This window comes from Monodelphis domestica, chromosome 6, assembly GCF_027887165.1.
Source record: "Monodelphis domestica isolate mMonDom1 chromosome 6, mMonDom1.pri, whole genome shotgun sequence".
In the NCBI taxonomy this organism is placed as follows: Eukaryota; Metazoa; Chordata; class Mammalia; order Didelphimorphia; family Didelphidae; genus Monodelphis; species Monodelphis domestica.
Window position 1 is genome coordinate 126,048,561 of NC_077232.1, and position 25,975 is coordinate 126,074,535.

The window sequence follows — 25,975 nt, forward strand, 5'->3', positions numbered from 1 at the left end:
AATGAACCTTATGTGGTTTATTAATAGACATTAAAATAATAACTTTTATAGGATTTTACTACAAGGGTTAGGGTAACTAGGTGACACAGTGGATAGAGTGCCAACCCTGGAGTCAGGAACTAATCTTCCTGAGTTTAAATGGTTTCATATTCTTCGCTTGCCCCAGTTTGCCCTCCTCGTCTGTAAAGTGAGCCAAAGAAAATGGCAGCAACTTTGACAAGAAAAGCCCAAATGGGGTCATCAAGAGTTGGGTATGACTGAAATGACTAAACAAAGACAACAATTTCAGGATTTTGACTAAAGCTTTATTTTTGGAGAATGTCCCATTCCACCTGTAGTCGATGTTTAGGTTCCAAAATTAAAAGCTGAAGTTTAATTGATGACTTATTTCATTTCTTGCCTTTGTGTATGGGGAAGCGGGGAATAGTGCATATACATTTGTGTGTTTTTTGTCTGGGACCAGTGAAGTCCTTCTGCTCTTCTATGTTGGTATTGTCTGATGGGCTGCTTTGGGAGGTCTTCAAGCATTCTTTTCCCTGGGGGTCTTCAAGCAGAGACATTCATCAAATTTTGGTAAAGAGGATTCTGGTCCAGGTATGGCCTCCATGGTGGCTCCTTCCAACTGGGAGAGTCTGTGATTCTGAGATTGATCATCTGTTACAGTTTTCTGCTTATCATTTAAAAAGAAATCGCTAACAGTGGTCGTTAGTGCAACAAGTGGCTTTTCAATTTGATGCCAAAATATAATGAAATGAAAAATATAGTTTATATTTGCATACGGTCTTAGACTTCCTTCTTAATTCACTGTAATAATCTCTGAGCATCCTGACAGTCATCCCATTTTCCCTTTAATTCTGGTTGTTTTAGTTCTTTATTGCTGCCTCTGACACACGACACCACCTCACCTACGAGCAGAAGTTAAAGGACAGAGTTAGATTTAGCAGTGAGACTCATTGATTTCATCTTTAATTGGCAAAGTAACTGAGGGGGGCCACCGCTGCAGTGAGAAGGAACATTAAAACAAGAAGTCAGGAGAGGGAAGTTGAGCCTGGAAGAAAGGGACTTTATTCTCTGCCTGCTCGAGCCAGGAAGTCTTTAAAGAAGCTTTGAGGGTTAACAGTTATTTCTTAAAACCCCATTTTGGATCAGCACAACAGCAATAAGAAAGCTGAAAGCTCACGCTCTACCACATTCATACATGCCACTTTATTAGAATTCTGATGTGAGTTTAAAAGGAGTGAGAAAAAAAAACACTAGATTTTTTTCCCTAAACAGTTGAGTTTCCCCTATTGAACACCCACAAATATTTTTGTAAATGGATGTCACCCCTTTATTGCCCATTCATTACACGCAATAAAATTCATTTTGTGCCAAGATTTTGAAAACTGCATAGATAATACTATCTTTGTTTATAGGATACTTGGGGATTAGGAAAATGCTCATGATTTATGTGGAACCCCTGAGCCTGTGGTGCTACTTAAAAGGAAGCCTCTCTCCACCCCCAGGCCCTTCTCCCAACTGCCAGGAACTTAGGAGGAGGCAGAACAAGTCTTGGATCTCGTGGTAGCTGCCCTTGCATTTTCTGAGAAGCCACAGATACTCTGCAAAGGCACTGTCATTGTCTCTGCTCTCAGAACCAAGGTAAAAATGTATTGCGATTGGTCTTTTAGGACTCTGTTTGCAGGGGTCTAGTAGTATCAAGCTATTATCCATATTACAAAGGAACCCTTATGTTGGAACTCCAGGAGATCTGCCTTTCCTGGATAATATAACTTTTTGCCCCCAATCTGACAATCCTAATAAAAAAAAAAAGTCTAGTGTAAGTATAATTATCCCCATTTTAAAGGTGAGTAAACTGAGAAATAACACTTAAGCAATTTGCCCATGGTTACAGAACTAGTAAAACTGGGTTCAGAATAAGAACTGAGGTCTTTCCAAATTAAATCATTACTCTCGGTGTACATCTTAATCAGAATGTGGCACTCTGCTTTTCGTTATAACTTGTTAGTCTAATAGACAAATTCTGATCAGTGGACCTGTTTAAGTCAGTTTGATAAATATTTGTTCATTAAAAACCTTCATCTTTCATCTTAGAATTATCCCTAAGTATTGGTTTCAAGATAAAAGGGCCATAAGGACTAGGCGATTGGGGGTTAAGTGACTTGCCCAGGGTCATACAGCTAGAAAGTGTTTGAGGTCAGATTTGAACCCAAGACTCCCTCCCCACCATTTTTAGGTCTGGCTCTCTATTCACTTAGCCACCTAGTTTCCCCGAGTTTGATAAATATTTATTAAGCATTAACTATATGCATGGCACTGAGCTAGGTGAAGGGGGATATGCTAAATTGAATAAGACAGGTGGCCGTGGAAGGAACACTGGATACAAAGTAAGATTTGGGTTCTAGCACTGGCAAGAGATAATGATTAGTTTCTTAACTTGTGAGTTGGGGGGATTAGATTAAATGATATTGAAGGTTACTAAAAATTTTAACTTTCTATTTTTCTATCACTTAGATAGAATAATTTTCACCAGAAACTAAATTTCACATAAATTAATTTTCACAATAATTTAATCATCCAAAGTTTATGTAACTCTGTACTGGTATTAATTCAGTGGGAATTTCTTAAGTTTCTGCTATGTACCAGACTTTATGCAAGGTGCTAGGTTTAAAAAGATGGCATCACAGTGGCTGGAGAGCCAGCTTCCAAGCCAGGAAGCTTTGGATTCAAGTCTCACCTTTAACAGAGACTAGTTCTATGACTGTGGCCATGGGAATATGAACCAGCTACTGAATGTCCCAGTGTGCCAGGCAATTCCCTAGAACTTTAAGTTACAAAATAGTGCCCAATCATCACTGGTAGGGGAATTTTCTTCACTAGTAACTCTATATACCAATAAAACTTGTGAATTTTAGATTTACTCCACCCTGCTTAGTCTTTAGAATTCTAGCAGCCAGGAATGTATACACCCCTACTTAAGGACTAACTGTAGAGGAGGATGGCCTATGACTGACATGTGCTAGCGAGTGACAAATCAGAAACAACTGACTGGCCCCCTGGGCTGTCCTAAGCCAAGCTTAAGTCATCATTGGTACATGTGAGACATAAGAAGTGATGTAAAGAACTGCCTATATATTTCACATCATTTCCTGTGATCATTCTCTCAGTGGTGTTGGGCTTGCGTGGCAGCATTGGGAGCTCTGGGCAGTTTTTTGGCTTGCTTGTGGCGTTTGTCTCTGTAGTGTGGTTTAGGTGAGGCGTCTTCCCTGAGCGACCTTGGTGAGAGGTAAGGCTGATTCCTCCTTTCCTTGACCTCCTAAAAAGCACTATACTCCTAGGAGGACCCTCATCTCAGAGGAGACCTAGTGGCTGGAAGCTGAACTAGATTTAATCTTCTGAGAAGGCCCCTTGGCCAAAACCTCTGAACTTCCCTTGGCTTAGGCTAGGCTGGAGAAAATCTTATACCCCTTTCTCTCTTCTCCTTCTAAATTTCTTCCTTCTATTGTAATTAAACCATAAAAATCCCAAACTAACCTGAGTATTTTATTGGGATTGAATTTAAATCCCTGGTGACCACTAATATAATTATTTCAGTCTCAACCCAAAATTTTACCCCTAACAAACTGTAGATCTGGTCCAGAAAATATACATGCCATTCACGATTCTAGACACTGGGATTACAAAGAAAAGGCATGTCTACATGCATTTAGTAAGCACTTACTGTATGCCAGGTACTGTATTAAGTACTAGGGTTACAAAGAAAGGTGAAATACATATAATTAATTAGCTCAGTCCTTTATATGAAGACAGAGGATAAGAGTTTTTTAAAAATCTACTGGAGGAAACAATATGAACATAGACAGGTAAATAAAAATTATGTCCACAGTAAATATCTAATATTCCTCTTTCCATGTTTTTTCACAAACTTCCCCTTTCCATTCTTTCCCACTTCCCCATGCCTGTAATGCTCTCCCTCCTAACCTTTATCTCTTAAATATCTAGCTCCCTTCAAGACTCAGCTCAAGTGGCCAAGAAGCCATTTCTGATGTCCACAGTTGTTAATATTCTTCCACATCCTTGTGAACTTATATTTATTTCCAACATATTTTGTTTACTTCTCTGTGTATATCTTGTTTTCCACCAAAAGAATATATACTGTATGAGGAGGACTTTTTTTTTTGTCTCTAGCACCTTGGATAGTGCCTGTCACGTAGTAGGCATTTATTTAATAAATAGCTGTTGCTGTGAACTGAATTTAAAATGATTTCCAGACTATCGGAGCTGGAAGAGTGCTAGTGTTACTTGAGCTGAGGTCCTCTCTGTAATATTCCTGACAATAGTCATCCAGTGATGATGGAGGGAATTCAGTACATCCCAATCCAGTTTCAGACACCCCCTTTTAGGAAAGCCTCCCTTGTTTTGCACTGAAGTCTGCCTAAATTCTATCACTTCTGGTTTTTCCATCTGGGGTCAAGAAAAAAATACCTAACCAAAAAAAAATACCTTATTGGAGAGTCCTCCCCAATATCTCCTCTTCTTCAAACATCCCTGGTTCGTTTACAATTTTCCAACCATCCTAGTAATGTTCCTTTGGACAGGGTCCAGATTATCTCTCTTCTTCCTAAAAAAAACAAAAAACAACCACAACAACAAAAACTGAACTATGTTCCTGTGTGAGCAGAGTACAACAGAGCTATCATCTCTCTTGTTCTGAACACTCTTCTGCTTTCACTGCTTCTCTGAGCTGCTCCCAATTCCTGACTCACATTGAAAGGTTGGATGCCTGGCAGGAAACTACCCAAAGTTCAAGGCACTCTTCGAGCAAATACTTCTAAAACTCTAGCTTGTACTCTCAGCAGTGCAATGATCAGGGACAATCCTGAAAGACTTATGCCAGGGAAGGCTATCCACTTCCGGAGAAAGAACTGTGGGAGGTATCTTTCCCAGCAGTGTATCTTTGGTTTTATTTTGGGATTTTGGTTTCATGGAAGTGTTCTCTGACAACAATGACCAATATGGAAATGTGTTTTGCATGACAATAAAAAAATTTTAAATAAAAAAACCTATAGCTCATAAGCCCCTACCTGTGCACTTATCTTTAATAGTCACTCAAAGGACACAATTAGCCCAAAGCAAAGGCATTTACTGAGATAAAAACATCAACATTTGTAAAAATAATTCCCACCACAGACCACAGTTATATACAAATGTCAATTGGAAGAATGTATACACACTTAGAATAAAAACTCATATATTTAGAGAACATGTTACTCTGGCACTACAAGGAAGCCCAATGTCCTTTTCCTTTGCTTGAGGACCTCATGCCAGACCTTTCCTTCTCTTGAGGTCTCCCAGGACAGAATCTCTGTAGAGTCACTCATCTGGGATTAAAAGAGCCTATAGGGATTTGACTGATCACTGTCCATCCTGTGAAAGCCTTCACTCTTATTTTATTTTGATTTTAAAAAATTCCTTTGCACTTTGTGAATAAACAACAGAGGGTAGACATATTTTGGTACTGCATATAAGAACTTAATGCTTCATCATCTCTTTTACTTGCTTTCTTATCTTCTGTGATTTTAGTGAATAGGGTTGAAAGGAAAAAGAATTGATTAGAGTTGTCCTAATCAACTTTTTCCATTCTACTACATTGCTTTATAATCAGGCCAAGGCTTCTATGCCACCCTATTGATTCACAATTGAACTTGTAGGCCACTTAAATTCCCAGATATTTGTCTTTTGAACCACTGTTTATCCATGCCTCCCCTCTTCTGTATTTATTCAGTTGATTTTTTTAAACCCAAGCAGTTGGGTATCTAAATGGAGGGTTTTGCATTTCTATGAATGCTCAAAGAATCTATGATCCCAGTAGGGTAGGAACTCTTTCCATCAGTCAGATCACAAGCATTGGTAGCTTAGTTATTAAGTCCTTGGGAGTCACCTAAGGCACATCCACTTTAGGTGACTTGTCCATGTTGACACAGTTAGTAAGGTGGCACGAGGCTGGTTTTGGTTATCATTATCACCATAACTGATGGTTTTCATGACCAAGCTCACGACTCTACAGACTATTCCACATTCTCTCCCTCCATGTTTCTTTTCATTAGATTCAACTAATAATAGCTCTAGCCTAATGAGATTTTTTGGGAAGCTTAGAAATCCAAAGGGGGAGGGGGAGAGAAAACTATGAGTTGAATAGATCTACATACTTTCTCTTATTTTTTAATCATCATTCCATGTACTACAAGAAGCAGTCTGATCATTTATTTGTATTCTCTCTCTTCTTTAAAAACTCATATCTTCCATCTTAGAATCAACATTATGTATTGGTTCCAAAGCAAAATCAGGGTAAGAGCTAGGTAGTAGCGGTTAAGTAACTTGCTTGGGGTGACATGGGTAGGAAGTATCTGAGGTCACATTTGAACTCAGGATCTTCTGCCTCTAGGTCTAGCTCTCCATCCACTGAACCAGCTAGCTAGCCCCTCTTCTGGTCTTCTCATCCCCAGCTAGGTATCTCTGTGGAGAGGGTAATATACCTAGCATCAGGATGACCTAAGTTCAAATCTGCCCTCAGATATTTACCAGTTGTGTGACCCTGGGCAAATGATTTAACTTCTCTTGGTTTCAGTTTTCTCAACTGAAAAATGGGGGTTATAATAGCCCCTAACTCCCAGGGCTATTGTAAGAATTGAATGAAACAATATTTGTAAAGGGCTTAGTGTATTGTCCTTTCTCCAGCTCAGTCTTCTGAACTACTGTGCCATCTTTTTTTTTTTAACCCTTACCTTCCATCTTGGAATCAATACTGTGTATTGGCTCCAAGGCAGAAGAGTAGTAAGGGCTAGGCAATGGGGGTTAAATGACTTGCCCAGGGTCACACAGCTGGGAAGTGTCTGAGGCCAGATTTGAACCCAGGACCTCCCGTGTCTCTAGTCCTGGCTCTCAATCCACTGAGCCACCCAGCTGGCCCCTATTACCTTGCCATCTTATATATGCTTCTTTATCATTAACTGTTCCTGCCTTCAAATAACAGCTATCATTAAAGCACTTCCTGGGTTCCTAAGAACTTGAATTTTCAGACTTAATAATTCCTAGGGGTGTTCTCTAGGTTCTTTCCAGATTTAACCAACTGGATTGTTTGGTTTCTTCTTGTGTGTGTGTGTGTGTGTGTGTGTGTGTGTGTGTGTGTGTGTGTGCCTGCCCACTCTGTTACTCAAATGAACTTGATCCACAATTAGTAAATTTCTGCCAACCCTCTCATGCAAATAGATTTCCCCCCCTTCCTTTGTGCTACCTGAAGACTTTCTGAAGAAATCCAACTTCCAAAACATTTATCTCCTTTTATCTTAACTCTAGATTTGCCATGCTATGATAAATTGTACTTATGAATATCTCTGATACGAAGCGATTTTTATTGAGTAGCATTCATTGTAGGGGGCAGCTGGGTAGCTCAGTGATTGAGAGCCAGACCTAGAGATGGGAGGTCCTGGATTCAAATCTGGCCTCAGACACTTCCCAGATGTGTGACCCTGGGCAAGTCACTTGACCCCCATTGCCCAGCCCTTACCACTCTTCTGCCTTGGAGCCAATACACAGTATTGATTCTAAGATGGAAGGTAAGGGTTTAAAAAAAAAACAAAAAGAATTCATTGTAGGTTCCATCAAAGACAAAAAACAAAACCAGAATGTACTTGGGTCTGGAACATCGAAATGGACTTGCTATGTAGAAACAAGCAATTATGAGAGCATCTGTGATAATGTACAGGATTCTATCTGTACATCACCAGCAGCCAGGAGCATGCTGGAGCCAGCTCAAACCAACTCATGAGAACCAATTGTTAAATTTTCAATGTGAGCATTTCCACCATAGAAATTGGCAACTTCCGCAAATCAGGGCTTGATTTGTTGTTTTGTTGATTGTCTAGACTAGTGATGGAGAAAATGTTAATAATTCATATTAAACTTAAAAGTGTAATTTTTTTAGAGAGTTGGTTGTTAAATATTTACTAGCATATTCCTGCCAGCACTCTGTGAGCATGGAAAGGCTCTTTTAAAATTTAAGCTTGAATACAATGAACCAAGACAATTCCCAAAAATTTTATGATGAAAAATGTTATTCACCTCCAGAGAAAGAACTGATGGAGTCTGAATGCAGATTGAAGCATACTTAAATTTTTTCTTGTTTAGTTGTTTGGTCTCTGGTGTTTTTTTTTTTTTATAATATGATTAATATGGAAATGTTTTGTATGAATGCATATATCAAACTGCTTGCCATCTAAGGAAGTGGGAAGGAGATGGAGGGAGAGAAGTTGAAATTAACATTTTTAAAAATGTTTTTACATGTAATTAGGAAAAAATAAAATTATTAAAAATATAAATTTAAGTTTGTTTTCACTATGGCAGAACTGGCTTTACTGTGCCACTGGCACATGCATTGTTCAGAAAGATTTTTTTCCCCTAGTAACTAAACAGTGGAAAGAATATTGAATTTGTCATTAGAAGACCTGGGCTTGAATCCCATCTGCCATTTACTACCTGACCCTGAGCAAGTCACCTAACTTTTTTGGTTCTTGATAAATGAAGACCGAACTTGACAACTTCCAAGGGACTTTCTAGCTTTAACTCAACAAATGCTGTGACTGAAAGTCAAGTGAGATGATTTGGGGCTATTGTGGTCCCACAATCCACCACTATCAGAATTGTGGTTCAATGTATGTGTCATGTATTTTCTTTCTGCCCATCCTATTCAACTTCAGTATACCATAAAGCTTTTCTACATTTTCAATTTGTGTTAGTCTGAGTAGAGCTGAATCATATCTAGGAGTTAGCCTGATATTTAGGCAGGCAACCTAGAAGTTCTCAAGAACCTCATTTGCAGTGGTCATCTGTCATTCAGTATGAAATGTGACTTTTATATTGAGGATATCAAGAAGTTGGACATCCTATCTATGTCATGTGCAAGTTTCAAGGCTATGAAGGGTAAACATGGCTTCCTTGATAGCTTACACTCTCCAAGACCACATTAGTAACACTGGTTTCAGAAAGATTCACTTATTTCTTCTTTCTTACTCTGAATCCTTTTAGCATAGATGTATTGCATTTATAGCAAGGTAGTTGTATAATTGAAAATCTGTTACCCTAAAAAAGAATTACATTTCCAAGAGAGCCCACTGACTTCCTGTTGTTACATACTTCCTGTAGACAGGGGATATTAGGCAAGGACATTAAGGGTCCCGCACTCTCTTTGGCATGATGACATCGAGCTTGGTGGTGGTGGTAAGCTAAGCACAGGGATTTTAAATTGGCTAATCAACAACAGGCACATGGTCTTTATTTTGTATCTTCTTTATTCCTTGATTTCTAATGATCCTTAATAAATCCCTTAAAATATATATTTTTTATTATTGAGGTTTAATTTTAATTTTTACATAATTTACCTTTTATGAACATATGAAGACCATAGTTTTAGAGATGAGAGATAGATATTCTTCAATCATCTAGTCTAAGCCTCTCATTTTACAGATATAAAAGAGGTTCTACCAGATAACAGCTAAAAGCTTTTCCTGGTCTTGTTCATCCTTCATTTTTGAAAAGGATCAATGACATCATGGGGTGCAGTCTTGACTTGCTTGTGAATTGGGTTTCCATGAGGCAGAGATGCATGAAGTCATCAACCTCATGTTCTCTTCCAGAGCCATCAAAGTCCAATGGCAGTGCAAAAGTCAGGAAGGCTGGCGATGGTGATCCTATGAAATCCTGGTTCTGACACTTCTAACCATGTAACTTGGACATATTATTTAACTTTTCTGATCCTTAGTTTCTGCATCTGTAAATTGGTAATAATTATGCTCATACCACCTACCTGACAACCTTAGAGTGGGATGCAGATGTGAATTATTATGGTTGCCTATGAAAATGGACAATAGTAGAATAGTAGCCTTTTATCCCCCCCAAGGTGACACATTGGCATTTTGTCAGGATAGCAGGCACTGGGATAAGTCAGAGGAAATTGATCTCATGATGTCTCTCACACCACATCCCAAAGATAACCATCCATTCTACCTACACACAGAACTAGCCCTCTACGTGCTGGTCCATGTATGCCATAGTCCCCATGCCAACTTCTCTGTTTCCCTCAAACTATGTTCCATATCATCTATCCAATAACTCCATCTCAGACATAGCTAAATTCAGCTTTATTCACTTAATAATCATTCTCAGTCAAATAACCACCAGCCACATCTTACTGAAAGAACCACCTAATTATTTGTAATGGTGATAATGTTAATCAAATGAGTTGCTTGATGTAGTGAAAGTATTTTGTAACCATAAAGCACTTGACAAATGCTGATTCTTACTCTAAAGGGGATAATAGCTAGCATTTATGCAGTGCTTTTTAAGGTCTGAAAAACACTTTACAAATATTATGTCATTTGATCTTGCCAGCAACACTGGGAGATAGGTGCTATTATTAGTCCCGCTTTACAAATGAGGAAAGTAAAGCAAACAGAGGTTAACAGACTTATTCAGAGTCACACAGCTAGTAGGTGTCAGAGGCCAGATTTGAACTCATGTCTTTCTGACTCCAAGGGGCAGCACTCTATCCACTGTACCAACTGCCTTTAGAAATCATCTAAGGCTTAGTTTATAGATAAGGAACCTGAGACTTGTAAAGGTGGTCTGCCTTGTACAAAGTCACACTCACATCATTTATTGCAGAACTGGGATTAGAAACCTGGTTCTCTGTCCCCAAGTCTGCTTTCTCCATTAACACCATGCTAGCATTTAAATAAGGGCAGCCAGGTAGCATGGTGGTTAGAGTGAAGATCTGGAGTCAGGAAGACTCATCTTCCCAAGTTCTAGTCCAGCCCCTCATATTTAATAACTGTGTGACCCTGGACAAGTCACTTAACCCTATTGGCTTCAGTTCCTCATCTGTAAAATAGAGAAGGAAATGGTAAACTACTCCAGTATCTTTGTCAAGAAAAGCCCAAATGGGGTCTTGAGGAACTGGACACAACTGAAATGATTGAACTCAAAAAGCATTTAAACATAGTTTCTTAAGGTTCTCAAAGCAATTTACATATACTATCTTCATTGACTCTCCCAGTAACCCTGGAAGGTAGGTACATTCATTGATGAGGCTAGCTGCCTAATGTTTATGCTAATAATAGCAGCAATAATAATCATTGGCAAAAAACATAGCACTTTAAAATGTTTATGTTTCATTTATTCCAATTACATGTGAAAAACAATTTTAACATTTATTATTTTTACTGTAAAAAGTATTTTAACCCTTGCCTTCCATCTTAGAATCAATATTATACATTGGATCCAAGGTAGAAGAGTGGTAAGGGCTAAGTGACTTGCCCAAGATCAAAACAGCTAGGAAGGGTCTGGGGCCACATTTGAACCGAAGTTCTCCTGTCTCTACATCTGGCTCTCAATCCACTGAACCACTTAGCTGCCCCCTTAACCTTTGTTATTAAAAATTCTGAGTTCCAAATTCTCTCCTTCCCTCCCTTCCTCCCTTCTTTTCTCCTCAAGAAGGCAAGCAATTCAGTTTTATATTATTATACAGATGCAGTCATGCAAAACATATTTTCACATTAGCCATTACACAGCACTTTAAATATATTTTCATTTGACTTTTACAACAACCCTGTGAAACCAAGACCATCTTATTTTATGGATGAGGAAACAGACTGAGAACAACCAAGCGGCTTGCTTTGCAGCCTTTCTTATGATGAAGAGGATGGTAGAGAAGTAACAAGACCTCATGCCTGAAGGTGGTAGATGGAAATTGGATGGATATGTTCTAGAAGGTGAGAAATGAATGAAAGAAAGTGGATAGTAAGGAAGATCAGTAAAGTGAAAGGACGATGCTAGTAAATACACTTAATTTCATTCTCTTTGAAACATGCATTCTGCCTGCCAATGAATGGATTTTCTTCCTGGAATGGCAGCTACTTTTGGAGTCGAATCTCATGGAACTCTGTCATTACTTTTGTGACCTTGGGTAAGTCACTAAATTTTCTGGGTCTCCATTTCCACATATGTAAAATGGGGGTGGGTCGGACCAGATCTTTTCTGAGGTCCCTTCTACCTTGACATCTCTGGTCTTGGGTTGCTGTTGTTCAGTTGTGTCCAACTCATCATGACCTCCTTTGAGGTTTGCTTGGTAAAGATGTGAAAAGGGAATTCTTTGTTTTTTTTGACTATTCTGAGTTTATATTTTTGAAAGGGAATCCTTCATTCCCTTTGTCTATTCCAAACACTTGGTTAACAATAACTTAAGTACCCCTACTTAGTACCTCACTAGATTGTGAAGACAGGATTAACACTCCTTTGTCTACTTTTGAATTGAATCAACAAAAGCTTGAATACCCTACTTAGCAATAGGTGGAGGATCTCTCCACCCTTTCAAATCAATCAGCCAGGAAATGAGAATTCACAACATAATCAGCCAGGAATCTGTGAACACTTTTGATGAGTATTCACCTCTCCAGAAAGTGAGAAGTGGTTTCCACAAACACTGCCACCTGAGTAGTGCTGGGCAATTTGGAAGCTGTGATTGGTCCTTATGAAAAGGGGAAGGGACAAGGAATCACTATAAAAGGCCTGAATTTCTGGGGCTAGGAAGTTGACTTCAAGAAGGAAGTCAGCTTCAAGAAGAAGGTTGGCTCAAAGAAGAAAGTCAACCTCAGGAGTCACCTTCAACTTGAGTCATCATCTTGACCTGCCTCTTGGAGGGAACTTGGATGAGTGGATAGCTGGCTTCCCCTTCCTGTCTTCTGGAGAGAGTTTAATTCCTATTGAACATAAACAAGTACTGGCTGTGTGGAGTACCAGGGCACTATATAGTTAGATAGGCTAATGTCTTCTCTTCCCTTTTGTATTTCTCTGCTTTTACTCTTTCCTAAATAAAAGCTATTAAAGGTCATTTTGACTTTGAAAAATAATACGTTGAATCAATGACCAAGGACCTTTTCAACTATGAATATGTAATCTTCTGGCCATAAGAACTTTTTATAATAATATTAGGGTGGAGAAAATATTTACCTAGAAGAGTACTTTTCTGAATACGTCTTTGTAAGGAAAGGTCTTATTTCCCAAAATAATTGTCATAAGCCCTCATCTCCATCCTAATTCACTTCTGGTCTCATTCAAGGAGAAAGCTTTCACCTATGTAATCTTCATCCACATTTCCTTCTCCATATTCATCATAGTCCTTTCCAAAGCAGAGTTATCATGTTTATTATTATTTGTTATTATTATTATCCATAGCTTTGATTAGTATAAGGAATCTCTAGTGTGGAAACTCCCTCCATTAGTGTAGACCAGCAATTCATCTGGAATTGATAATCTTAGAGGATGCTTAGAGAGTCTTGCCCAAGTTCAGCCAGCCAGCCTATATCAGAGGAAGGACTAGAACTCTGGTCTTCCTTACTCAAAGGCTAACTATGCCAGGCTATAGTTTTATATCACTAGAAAATCTTTCTAGATGAATGATGAAGTTTAAAAAGACCCACAGGGCACAGAAATGCCAATATTGTTGCTGGGAAGTACTTTCCACTAGATGTCTTGGCATTTATTCTTGTAAATCAAATTCTTTGTCCTGAGTGTGACCACTTGGGTAACAATAGTCTTTAATTGAATTCTTGCCATGCTTCGATATCTACAATTTTATACTATTTCTCCAACTCCACCGGTGCCCACAATTTCAAGTTGTTGTTGTTTTCATATGAATGTAATTAATGAAGCAGTTATATATAACTGGAGCCTAAAAGCAATTACTGGGGTATTCAGTGAGTCACCAACTCTTTCCTTAATTACACACAACCATTGACCAACACGATTTGTTTTTTAGCTAGTTTTTTTTTTTTTTCTGGGATAGGGATATGTAGGGGCTGGGGAAAGAGAGGAAGTTTTGAATATGTTTGCCAGGCATTTTTTTTTTTTGCTGACTTTGATGATATCAAAAAAAGGAACTCTTTAGAAACCTTGGTAAGGAAATAAAGAAATACATAATTAAAAAAATTAAAATGTACATGATTTCCTTTATACTTATTAAAGCAATCATTAATTTGACACTTTCCATCCCCACTCAATTCCTTTGTATGTATTTTGCATTTACTTATCTGTGAAAATGTCGATTTCATCTAGTAGAATAAAAGCTCCCTGAGGTGAGGATCAGGTTATTTTTTTGTTCTCCTAACAGCAGTATCCAGCACAGTACCAGATATGTCAGAGACAGTTAAGAAATATGCCTGATCAATTGAGTGGTCATTGTTGTCTTGGGGAATTTTTTGAAAAAGGTAAAGATAGGCAATCCTGGGCTCATACTTCACAACATATAGACCATTTTCTCCCCTAGTTAAAAACATTTTTTTAAATCAACATGGATTCATATAATCATTTTTGACATTCATCTGCTTTATCCTTTTGTATTTTGAAATTACAAAAGGGAAACATGTAAACTCGTGCTATCATGCAGACACAATAATGTGAGAGAACAGAATAGCTGAGACACTTTCACATGGAAAATGTTGCTTCAATTGTGGTCATCATGACATGGGTTTGGGAATAAGACTTTTTTTTCCACAAGCCCGAGGATGGGAGAGTGTAACTGAGTCACTGACATGGGGGTGGATAAGGGGGGTTGCCATGCAATATTTGCAGGGAAGTATGAGGCATGTTCCAGTTCCCCAGACATCTTAGAGTAGATCATATTTACCTGTGGGTAAATCTTGTTTCTCTATTGATGAGAGTCTTGCTAGCCCCAGAGGGAGATAAGAAAAGGATGCCTTTTTTTTAAACTTTACCTCTTTCCAAAGCCTTCAGCTTACTCAGTGATTTATAGGGAAGACATTTTAAAAGAACAGGTTAATGAAGCTTTGTCTTTCATCTTCACAGAGGCATTGATTTAGAATTAAAAGGGAACTTAGAGGCCCTCTAGTCCAACAGTATTATTGTACAGATGGAGAAACCGAGTCCTGGAGAGGAGTAGTGACTTGTCCATGCAAGGAGTAGAAGAGTTGGTGTTTGAACTCAGATCCTTTGACTCTGGGTCCAGAGTATTTTCTATTGCAACATATTATCCCTTTATTACATTTACTAAAAATTGTTTTGAAAAAAATTTATTTTTGAACATTTTGAAAAATTTTATTACCAGTTTTACATTCTATAGCTGAACATCTTCCTCCTGACTCCATACACCCATACCATGCCCTCAATCCCTCTTCCCTCCACACTAAATTTTTTTTTAAAATCTTTAACTTCTGTCTTAGAATCAATGCTAAGTATTGGTTCCAAGACAGATGAGCAGTAAGAATTGGGAAGTTGGGGTTAAATGACTTGTCCAGGGTTACATAAGCTAGGAAGTCTCTGGAGCTATATTCGAACCCAGGACATCCTGTCTTCAGGATCCACTCTCTATCCTAGCTGCCTCTCCTCCATACTTTTAAAATTGATGTTATAGATTGCAAACACCAGGCAGTACAGCAGGTCTGAAAGGAAGTTGTAACTTAAATCAGGAGACCTGGGTTTGAATCCTGGCTCCAATACTGCCTAGAGTTGTATCAGAGGGTAAATCACTTCACTTCAGTTATGTTAAGTCGGGAGGAGACTTTTTATACTCCTTCCCTCCCAGTGGTTGTAAGGAAAAAACTCTGTAGAACTTAAAAGGCTCCAGAAATGGGAATTGAATGAATATTTATTATTCTCTCCTGTGGCTAATCATACCCTCAGTATAGAGCCTGGTACACAATAAATATTTCTGATAAATGCTTGTTTAACTGAACATTTCAATCAATCAACAAACATTTATTAAACATCTACTATATGCCAATCACTGCGCTAGATAATTGGGATACAAATAAAAAAAAGAACAATTTCTACTCTCAAGAAGCTTATGTACTAATGGGAGAGACAAGTATAGACGTAAGTATATACAGAATAAATATTAAGAGGATAGGCATAAATACAAAAGAGCACTAGATGATGGGGAGGGGATCAGGAATGGCTCCATGTAGAAGGGAATGCTTGGGTGTGTCCCTAAGGAAAGATCCTATGGGGCCAAGGTGATGAAGAATAGCATTGCAGAGGTGGAGGGATTGGAGAAGGTGGCTCTTGCAAAGGCGCCAACATAGAAGAGATGGATTGAGTACCACATATGAGAAACAGAGATGGCAAGTTCAACTGGACTGAGGAATGCTGGGAGAGGAGTAAAGTACAATGAGGTTGAAAAGACAGACAAAGTCAGCCTGTAAAGAGCTTTAAAAGGCAAACAGAGGGGCTTACCCTTTATCCTAGAGGCAATAGAAAGCCACTGGAGTTTATTGAAGAGGGGAGTGGCATGGTCAGACTTGTGATGAAAGAAAATCACCGGTAGTTGTGTGGACAGACTGGAGTGCAGACAGATGTAAAAGTAGGAAAGCCAATTAGGAGGCTGTTGGAATAGTCTAGAAGTGATGAGGACCTGAACGAATGATATAGTGAATGGTTGTGTGAGTAGAGAGAATGGATCAGGTTCAAGAGATGTGAAGGAAGGGACAGCAACATTTGACAATGGGTTGGTTTTGTGGGGTGAAGGAAACTCTGCCAAGTGTAATACTGAGGTTATGAACATGGTAGACTGGAAGGATGATAGTATCTTCAACAGAAATAGGCACATTTTGAACAGGGTGGGTAGTGTAAATAATAAGGTCTTTTTTTGGACATGTTTACTTTCAGATGTCTATGGAATATCCAGGTGGAAATATCCCAGAGGCAGTTGGTAAGACAGGACTAAAGCTTAAGGGAGAAAATAAGCATGGCCGTCTGAATCATTTACATGAAGATGATAATTCATGGAATCTGAGAAGGTTACCCACAAAGAGAGAAGATAACAGGACCCAGAACAGAGCCTTGGGGAACATGGGCAGTTATGGGGCACTACCCAGCAAAGGAGATTAAGTGGTTATATAGGAATGAAGAAAACTAAAGAGAGAAGTATTATCAAAACCCGAAGAGAAGATAGTATCCAGGAGAGAGGAATGATCAGTGTTAAATGCAGTGAAAAGGACTAGAAGGATGAGAGGAAAAAAAAAATTACTCAGTCAGTCAACTAGCATTTATTAAGTGACTGCTGAATGCCAGGTACTATGCTAGGAACTGGGATGCAAAAAAGGGAAAAGACTCTCAAGGAACTCAGTTGAATGGAAGAGTGAACCTGCAAACAACTATGTACAAAGAAGGCATTTATAAGATAAGTTGGAGATAATAAACAAAGGAAAAGTACTAGCATTAAGGGGAATTGAAAAGACTTCTTGTAAGAAGGTGGGATTCTAGCCACAACTTAAAGGAAGTCAGGGAAACTAAGAACCAGAGATGAGGAGGGAAAGAATCCCAAGGATAGAGGACAACAAGTGAAATCACTCAGGTCAGGAAATGGAGTGAGTGCCTTGTGCTAAGGACAAGGAGATCAGTGTCACTAGATCTTAGTGTATGTGTGTGGGCAATGGGATCAGAGTTAAGGTATAAGAACACTGGAAAAATAGGAAGGAGCTAGGTGATAGAAAACCTTATATCCCAACCAGAAAATTCTGTTTGATCCTGGAGGCACCACTGGAGTTGGCAACATGGTCAGACATCCTTTAGGAAGATCAATTTGCTCGATGAGTGGAGGAGAGACTATAGAGGAGAAAGACTTGTGGCAGGCTACTGCAGTAGTCTAGGAGTGAGGTGATGAGGACATGAAACAATATTAGAGGGGTTTTTTGTTTGTTTGTTTGTTGTTGTTTTTTTGCTGTTGTTTATTCCTTTTGACACTAGTGGATTACGGTTCCTGCATGTTGGGGGGCATTGATTTCTTAGCTTCTGTCTCACAAAGCTTTGCCTTGGTGGTATCTTCCCTTCCCAGATAGAAGCCTGAATGAGGGCAGATAATGTGATTTTCTCTGTGTAGTAGGCTTTAATATGTTTTGCCCTGAGGCTATCTTTCCAGCCCTTGCTGCCTCAGTTGTGGCCAGCCTTGTTTCTGCCCAAGCTCCTAGTTCTGCTGCCCAAGCTCTGACCTCTTCAGCCTCCAGTCTCAAGTCTCACTGCCAAGACCTTGCACTGCCCTCAGGGGTAAGTCTGTGGTGCTTTCAGCCAGCATCCAAGAATTTAGAGATTGTCCTGGCCTCTGACTCTGGTGCAGTAGATAGTGTGGGGGAGGAGTGATCAGCTTGCACTTTAATAAGTGCAATTTTGCCCCCTTATAGTGTGGGAATCCCCAAACACTACCTACCTTTAAGGCTGCCTCCAGTGGGAGAGCCCTCTTACTTGTCCAACTTTGATTTCTGTCCTTGAAATGATTTGTAATGACTGGTTGGAAGGAGATTCAGAAGGCTCCTACTACTGTGCTGCCATCTTGGCTCTGCCTCTTGGAAGCAGTATTAGAAGAGATAAGGGGACATATATAAAGTTAGCAGTGACAAGACATGACTATGGTTTGGATATGGGAGAGAAAGAGTAGAGAGTCAAGGATGACACCTCCCAATGACTGGAAAAATTGTGGTACTCTTAACAATAAGAGGAATGTCAGGAAGAAGTGAGTGTTTGGGGGTTAAGTAATAAATTCTGTTTTGAACATATTGACTTTCAGACATCTATGAGACATCCAGTTCAAGATGCCCAATGGGCAGTTGAAAATGAAAGACTCAAAGTAAAAAAGAGAAGCTAGAGCTAGGCAATCTGAGAGACATCTGCAAAGAGATAATAGTTGAATTCATGGAAGCTAATGAGATCACTAATCAAGTTAGTATAAACTATCTAAAGTGAAGAAGAGGTGGAGGTGGGGGGAACACCAGGGTTAATAAGTATGACTTGGATAAAGATCCAGCAATCAAGATTGGAAAAGAGTGTTCAGTCAGGAAAGAGGAAAAACAGGAGAGAACAGGGTCATGAAAATCTAATGAGAAAAGAGTATCAAGAAGATGGTGGTCCCCAGTGTCAAGAAGGATAAGGATGGGAAAAGGGCATCATTCAGGTAATTAAGAAATTACTGATAACTTTGAAGAGATCAGTTTTAGTTGAATGATTTGGTTGAAAGTCAGACTGCAGAGTTAAGACAAGTGATAATTCACAAATTTGAAAGATAATAAGGTCAGGTAATAAGGTTGAAAATCAGATCGAAAAGGGTTGAGGGGTGGCAAGTGGAGGCATTGACAATAGACAGCTTAAAGTTGTTTTTTTTTTAAATAACTCTTGTCTTTGAATCAATACTGAGTGTTGGGCTGCTAGATAGAAGCTTGTGGGGGCAGGGTTGCTTCCCCCCTGAGGCAAGGGGTGGGGTAGAAGCATCTCCCCAGGTGAAGCCCTGAGGGCTGGTTAATTGTTACTTGAGAAAAAGCACCCAGCTTACCTGGCAGCAGCAAGCAATTGCTAGTTGTTCAGCTGTTTTTAGTTTAAGGGGGGAAAAAAAAAGATTTAGGACTTACCCTTCAGTGCAGCAAACAGATCAAAAGCTATAGGTTTTTAACTCTAGAATTAGCTACTCAGAACTGATTAGGATAGTTTAATTAGAAATATGAGGGTACTTTTTCCAACTTCATGGTTAGTCAATTAATGCAACAATTAAATTTAGGTTTTGACTCAATATGAGAGTTATAAAAGTGGTTGCCAGTTATAAAATATTAATCCCGAAGTCAAAATGACTGTTAGCAGCTTTTATTTACAATAAGATAGAGATAGTGAAATTAGGAAATATAGAAAGGAGACAAATCCTGGTCTAGCCTACCAGCCCTAAGTGCTGCTCCTGTGAAGTCCCCCCACAGGGGCTTCCCCAAGTCCTAATCTCCACGTGGATTTCCCAGTAGTCCTCAACCAGAAGTCCCAGTGGAGTCTTCAGCTAGAGTTCCACCAACACAGAAGGATTCCAAGGAAAAGCATGTCTCTGCAGCTCTGCTCATTGATGCAGAATTCAAGGGAAGAGACTCTCCAAAAGCCAAGGAAGGGAAAAGGCCAAACCATGTTGGTCTCTTCTTTTATATCCCCTTTTATACCTCACTTCCTGTTTCTCCCCTCTTTACAGGAACCAATTGCAGTCTTTCAATTTACCTAGCACTGCCCAAGGTGGGGCAGTACTTGTGGTCTTTGGGGGTGTGAACTAGTAAGTGACTTGTTAGCTCTCTTACCTAATGGTAAGCTAGTTACTAAGTAGGGGTACTTTAAGTTCTTGATTAGATTAACTAAAATAGACAAAGGGAGAGTTAATTCTATCTTTACAGAGGTAAGGGCTGGGAAGTGGAGTTAAACAACTTGCTCATGGTCACACAATTAGGAAGTGTCTGAGGTCCGATTTGAACCCAGAACCTTCTGTCTCCAGGCCTGACTATCTACTGAGCCACCTAGCTGCCCTTCAGGGTTTTTCTAAATAAATATCCATTTATTCTCCAAAAAGCAATAGTTTTGTTTCTTTTTTTGTCCTACATTATCTCGATTTCTTTTTCTTGTCTTATTTCTATAGCCAACATTTTTAGCATTATTCCAAAAAATAGTGGTGATAAAGGACATCCTTGTTCTTTTCTTACTGAAAAAGCTTCTAGTATTTCTATATTATATAAAACATTGGCCCTTGGCTTTAGACATATGTAATTTATCATATTCAGGAAAGTTTTAGTTATTGAGTCAATCTTATATTCCTATTATAAATTCAACCTAGTCATAGTATATAGTCTTTTAAAAATGTCATTATACTCTCTGGGCTCATATTTTATTTAATATTTTTGCATCAATATTTATTAGGCATATTGGTCTATAGTTTTCTCTCTCCATTTTGTCTCTCCTTGGTATAGGTATTAAGACCATATTTGCATCCCAGAAGGAATTAGATAGGATCCCTTTTCCTACTTTTATAAGGAGTTTATATAATATTGGAATTAATTATTCTTTGAATGTTTAATATAATCTATTTATAAAACTATTCAATTATAATTTTTAACAGTTGTGCGGTTTGTTCATCTCTTCCTTTAGGCTTGTGTCATAGATGTTGCTGTATGAATAACATTTCTTTATCAGTGCCTTCTTTTGTTCGTTAGTGTTTCTAACTTTACTGGACCTGAATTAAGACTTTTTTGTGAGAGGCAGAATCCAACTGCTCCTCTATACTCAGCATGGTTAGCTCCTGTTTGGTTTCCATCTTTGTTATCTGAGGTTCTACCATTTACTTTCCTTTCTGCTGGGGACTGTTCTGTACACAGTACTGGCAGGTCTCAGGTTCATCTTTATTCTCTGGGAATGTTATTGATGTCTTCAGGGCCAATGGAGGTGGCATATGCCAGATTAGTGCTGTCAGAGCCTTTGCTCTCTCTCTGAGGAAGAGCATGGTTGCTTTGCTGGCTCCTGGCTCCCACTTTGGGGCCAGAGCTCCTCAGGTGCTTAACTATCTTGGGTCCTCCTTGCTAATACATTCTGGTTATCTAGCCTCTGGTCCAGGCCATGCTTGACTGCCCTGGGTATTGTTGGCTAGAAAGCTGTAAGGCTCTGAGAGTTTCAAGGCTATAAGGCTTTGAGTGCCATACTTGACTTGCCTAAACTCATCTTACTGAGTCCCCTCCTTAGTCCCTGAAGGTTTCTGGGTTTCCCCTTTAGACAACCTAAGCTGGTCTCTTTATTTCTTAATCACTGTTTGATCTGACATCTTTGATCTTTTCTAGAGTACTTGTATAGGGATTGGACTATTCTGCTCCCCTCCACTCTACCATCATGATTTGATGCGGTTTGATGCAATGATCCTAAGGGACCTTGCCAGAGATGGGAAGTATCAGGTAAGAGAAAATAATACCATGAGATTATAGGACCCCCCCCCAAACAAAGACTTTACCACAATAAAGGGTTATAGAATCATAGCTGAAAGGATCCTCTAACCCAACTCTCTTCCCTCACCCCCAATCTCTTACTTTCTTAGTATTGATTCTAAGTCAGAAGAGAGGCAAAGGATTAAATGACTTGCCCAGGGTCATATAGCTAGGAAGGCCAGATGTGAACTCCCCACACTAGGCCTGACATTCTAATCCACTGACCTGCCCCATATCTATCTTTTTCCAGATAAGAAAAACTAAGATCTAGAGACAAAGCAATTTGCCCAAAAGTCATGTAGGTCAGACATGACAAAACCAATGAATTCCAGTCTTCTGACTCTAAATTTAGCCCTTTTTCTTCTGCTTGAGTTGTATGGAAGGAGAAAGAAAGGAGGAAGGTAGTAATAGAAAAAAGAAGAGAAAGGTAGGAAAAGGGTTTCTAAGTCAGATGTGAATAAATTCAATACAAAGCAATTTAAGAGTATCAGGCAGTCTCAGGTCTGAACAAAATCAGTGCAACTTTGACCCTGAAAGATCACTGATGGGGAGAAATCTGGAAGGCTAGTTAAGAGAAGGTTAAACTAAATTTGTTATGACATGACCGTGGTTTATTTACTGGAAAGTAGAGACCTTGAAAGGGCAAGAGGATTAGGCAAGAGAGGAAATGCCAGTAGGGCAAGAGTTAGAGACTCAAACATTGTCTCTAGATGGCTCTGTGGTGACAGAAAACATGGTTAATGGGGAGAGCTTTGAAGAGCAGTGATAAAAAAGTTCAGTTTTGATCCTGGGCATCATCTGATCAAATAGCCAGTCTTGACTTTTTAGTGCATCTCTCACTGATGGTAGTTTGACTGTTCCAGCCACAACTGCTTTGCTAGGTACTGCCACCAGAGCAATCAACCCATCAGTGAACTTTTCTTAAGCTTCTACTATGTGCTGGCCACTTTGCTAAGCTCTGGGGAGAGAGAAAGAGGCAAAAGATGGTCCTTGCCCTCAAGGAGCTTACCATCTAAGAGGGTACCAATGTGCAAACAAATATGTACAAAGTAAAGTACTGTATAGTATTTCTTCAGACCTTTCAAAACTCCCAAGCACCCCTACTCAAGGTGCAACAGGAAAGGGCATGCAGGCACAGTGGCTCCGACAGCATCTCCCTAGGTGCAGAGACTCAGGAGGCTACTCTGTGGAGTATCAGGAAACTGCCTTGGGAAGCCCGTGTAGACATTCTGTCACTGGTTCTGATCTGCTAATTACACCGTTAGGAGATACCTTTTTCAGCTAGTCACAGAACGGGAACTTCAAAAAGCCTTAGCTGGTCGCCTCATCCCTTCTTTGTCGGCTTCCTTTACTTCCTGTACCGGGTAAGAAACAGTGCTTCCAGTGGAGCCGCCAAGAGAGATGAAAAGTCCTTGACCTGGGCATTTGTTTTTTCTTTCTGTTCTAGGTGAGGGGATTGCAGGCTCTGGTTGTCCAGTTTGAGAGGTCAGGAAGGTGGCATCCAGGAATCCCAGGATCCGAACATCCCAGCTTCCTGGCTTTATCAACCAACTGAAAGAGGCAGCCTTTGGCCAGGTGGTCGGCAGACAGGAGCCGGTTTGGGAATTTCGGTCTATGCGAGGCACTTCTATTACAAATCATCAGAACTTCCCAGAAGCCGACTCTTTGGCCTCTCCATAGAAAGAAACATAATCAGAGGCACTTTGTACTCTGCACATGTGCCAGTCCCTGATACAAAAGGAAGGAAACAGAAAAGAGATAAGCAAGGCGGTCAGCTTCCCTCTTCTCCTTCCTCTCTTCTACCCCACCCACCTCTCAACTAGCCTGGTTAAGTCTCCTGGCACCTGGTGCCAGACACCAAAGAGTGAAATAGCCTTGACACCAGGGCAGAGAAAGGACCTTGTCCTGCCCTGTCCATTCCTGGCGTCACAACTTGCTACCTGGAGAGCCTTAGCCAGAAAGTCGGTCAGAAATCTCCTCCTCTTTAAAAGGTTCTAGTCCTTCCTTCTTCCAGCCTCGCAGCCAATCTGGGAACCCTCCGCAATTCGTTGTTCTCTAGTCCTCTCTCCAAGGAATGGCTCTGGGGAGTAAGGGTAGGGAGAGGGAAGGGTCTTCCACAAGCTTGGGGGTAAAGGAAGAAAATGCATTGCCTATTTTTCAAAAGGCTGAAGCGTTCTAATGTTATTGTTCCCTCTACAGTGGCAAATTTTCTACTTTAGTCGGCAGTACTCCACCCACTCCTGTCTCACAATCAGATAGCAGCATTTAGAAAGAGTGGAAGCCCCTTGAGCAGAGAAGCGATGTTATCGCACTTGGGGAAAGAACTGGCTGGGAGAGAACCATTTGTTTGCCGTTCTCTCTAAGAGCAAAACATCCCATCGCTGGCTGCAGGAAGAGCGCAGCTTCGCTTGTAATTACATGTATGTTTGGGTTACTGAATGTAGTTGCTTTAAGTGAAATCGTGTGGCTCAGGGTTGGTAGTGATGCTAATGAAGTTATACAGTGGGAGAAGAAAGATTATGCTCTGCAGCATGGAAAATAAACATCTTGGGCTTTGCCTCAATGTTTATCTTCAATAAATACTTCAGCTTTGCCTCAGTAATTATCTCCCCACTGCAAACTGTTATCCAGTCACAACGGGCTAATTCTATTAACATTACTGCTTAAATACATCCTCTTGGTGCTGAAGAGATCACTGTGCTGCTGGCTAAATCTTAAGGATCTCAAGTAATTTTGGAATTAAAAAGAGAATACAAATTATTCAGACATATATGCTTATATATGAAGAAGATGGATCACATAGGTATCATATATATACATATATATATTTGCAGAACAGTCTTCTGATTCATCTTTACAGAGATAAATGTGGAATAAAAAAAAAAACACCCAAGGCTAAGAAAGAAACCGGGCCAAGTATTATTTGTAGCAGTTCTGCCTGGGCTGCAATTTGCCATAGATACAGGTGATATTCAGAGAGTTAACACTGTTGAGTTTTAGTAATTTGATGTCTTTCTTCCTCTCTCTCTCTCTCTCTCTCTCTCTCTCTCTCTCTCTCTCTCTCTCTCTCTCTCTCTCTCTCTCTCTCTCTCTCTCTCTCTCTCTCTCTCTCCCTCTCTCTCTCTCTCTCTCTCTCTCTCTCTCCCCCCCCCCCCCCAATCTGGGCAAATCACTTAACTCTGTTTGCCTTACTTTCCTCATCTGTAAAATGAACTGGAGAAGGAAAAGGTAAAGCACTTCAGAGATTTTGCTGAAGAAAATCTGAAGTCACATAGAGTTGGACACTACTGAACAAATACTATGCTCCCTTATGCTAAGTCCAGCACTCAATCTCCTACATCACCTAGCTACTATTTCATGAAGTTGTTAACTTAAATTTCTTTTGTTAAGAAGGGTCTTTTTCTATCCTTTGACCATTTAACTATTAGGGAATTGTACAATTCCCCACTGTGCCTTAAGTCAGGAAATCTTTAGGTCCAAAGTCAGGAAGGTCCAAATCCAACCTCAGACACAATAGATTTATAATCTTGGCCATATGGATCTATATGAATTCCTATCTTATATATGTATTAATCAAATAATTTTGCTATGAACATTCTTTCCTAGTTAATTATTTTACTTTGAGTATTAATGTGTATTGTAAATTCAATAAGTAAACTGAATATTTACTTTGAATATAAACTGTACTAATTTTGTTGGTGTGAATAACTTTCAATTTTATATAATCAAAATTTTTCATTTGGTCTTTTTTGATCCTCTTTAAAAGGCTTTTGTTTGGTAAAGAACTCTTTCAATTTCCACAGTTAAGAAAGATATTTCCCTCTCTGTGCTTCTAATTTGTTTAAGATGTGATGTTTTTACATCCAGGTCATGTTCCATTTAAAGATTATTGTGATATATGGTATAATGTGTTTTTTTTTTTAAACTTAATTTCTACCAGGCTTCTTTCTACATTTCCCAATAGATTTTTTTTTTGGGTGAATAATGATTCTTTACCCTAGTAATTGGAGTCTTTGGACTTACTAAACACAATGCTACAGTATTAGTTTGATTTTAGATGTTTTATAAATAATCTGTTTCACAGATCAACTTTTCTTTAAAAAAATTTTTTTTTATCACTGCCATATAGTTTTGATGAACATTGTTTTGTAATA

General features: G+C 39.4%; 1 long non-coding RNA gene across 1 annotated transcript; it reads right to left on the minus strand.

The window, feature by feature from the left end:
- Nucleotides 1-283: 283 nt before the first annotated feature.
- On the minus strand, nt 284-23,641 carry LOC103094956 (uncharacterized). The gene is made up of 3 exons (XR_469039.3): nt 23,094-23,641; nt 4,504-4,621; nt 284-905 (listed from the first exon to the last, which is right to left on the minus strand). It is a non-coding gene; the product is annotated as an uncharacterized LOC103094956 (long non-coding RNA).
- Nucleotides 23,642-25,975: the final 2,334 nt, after the last annotated feature.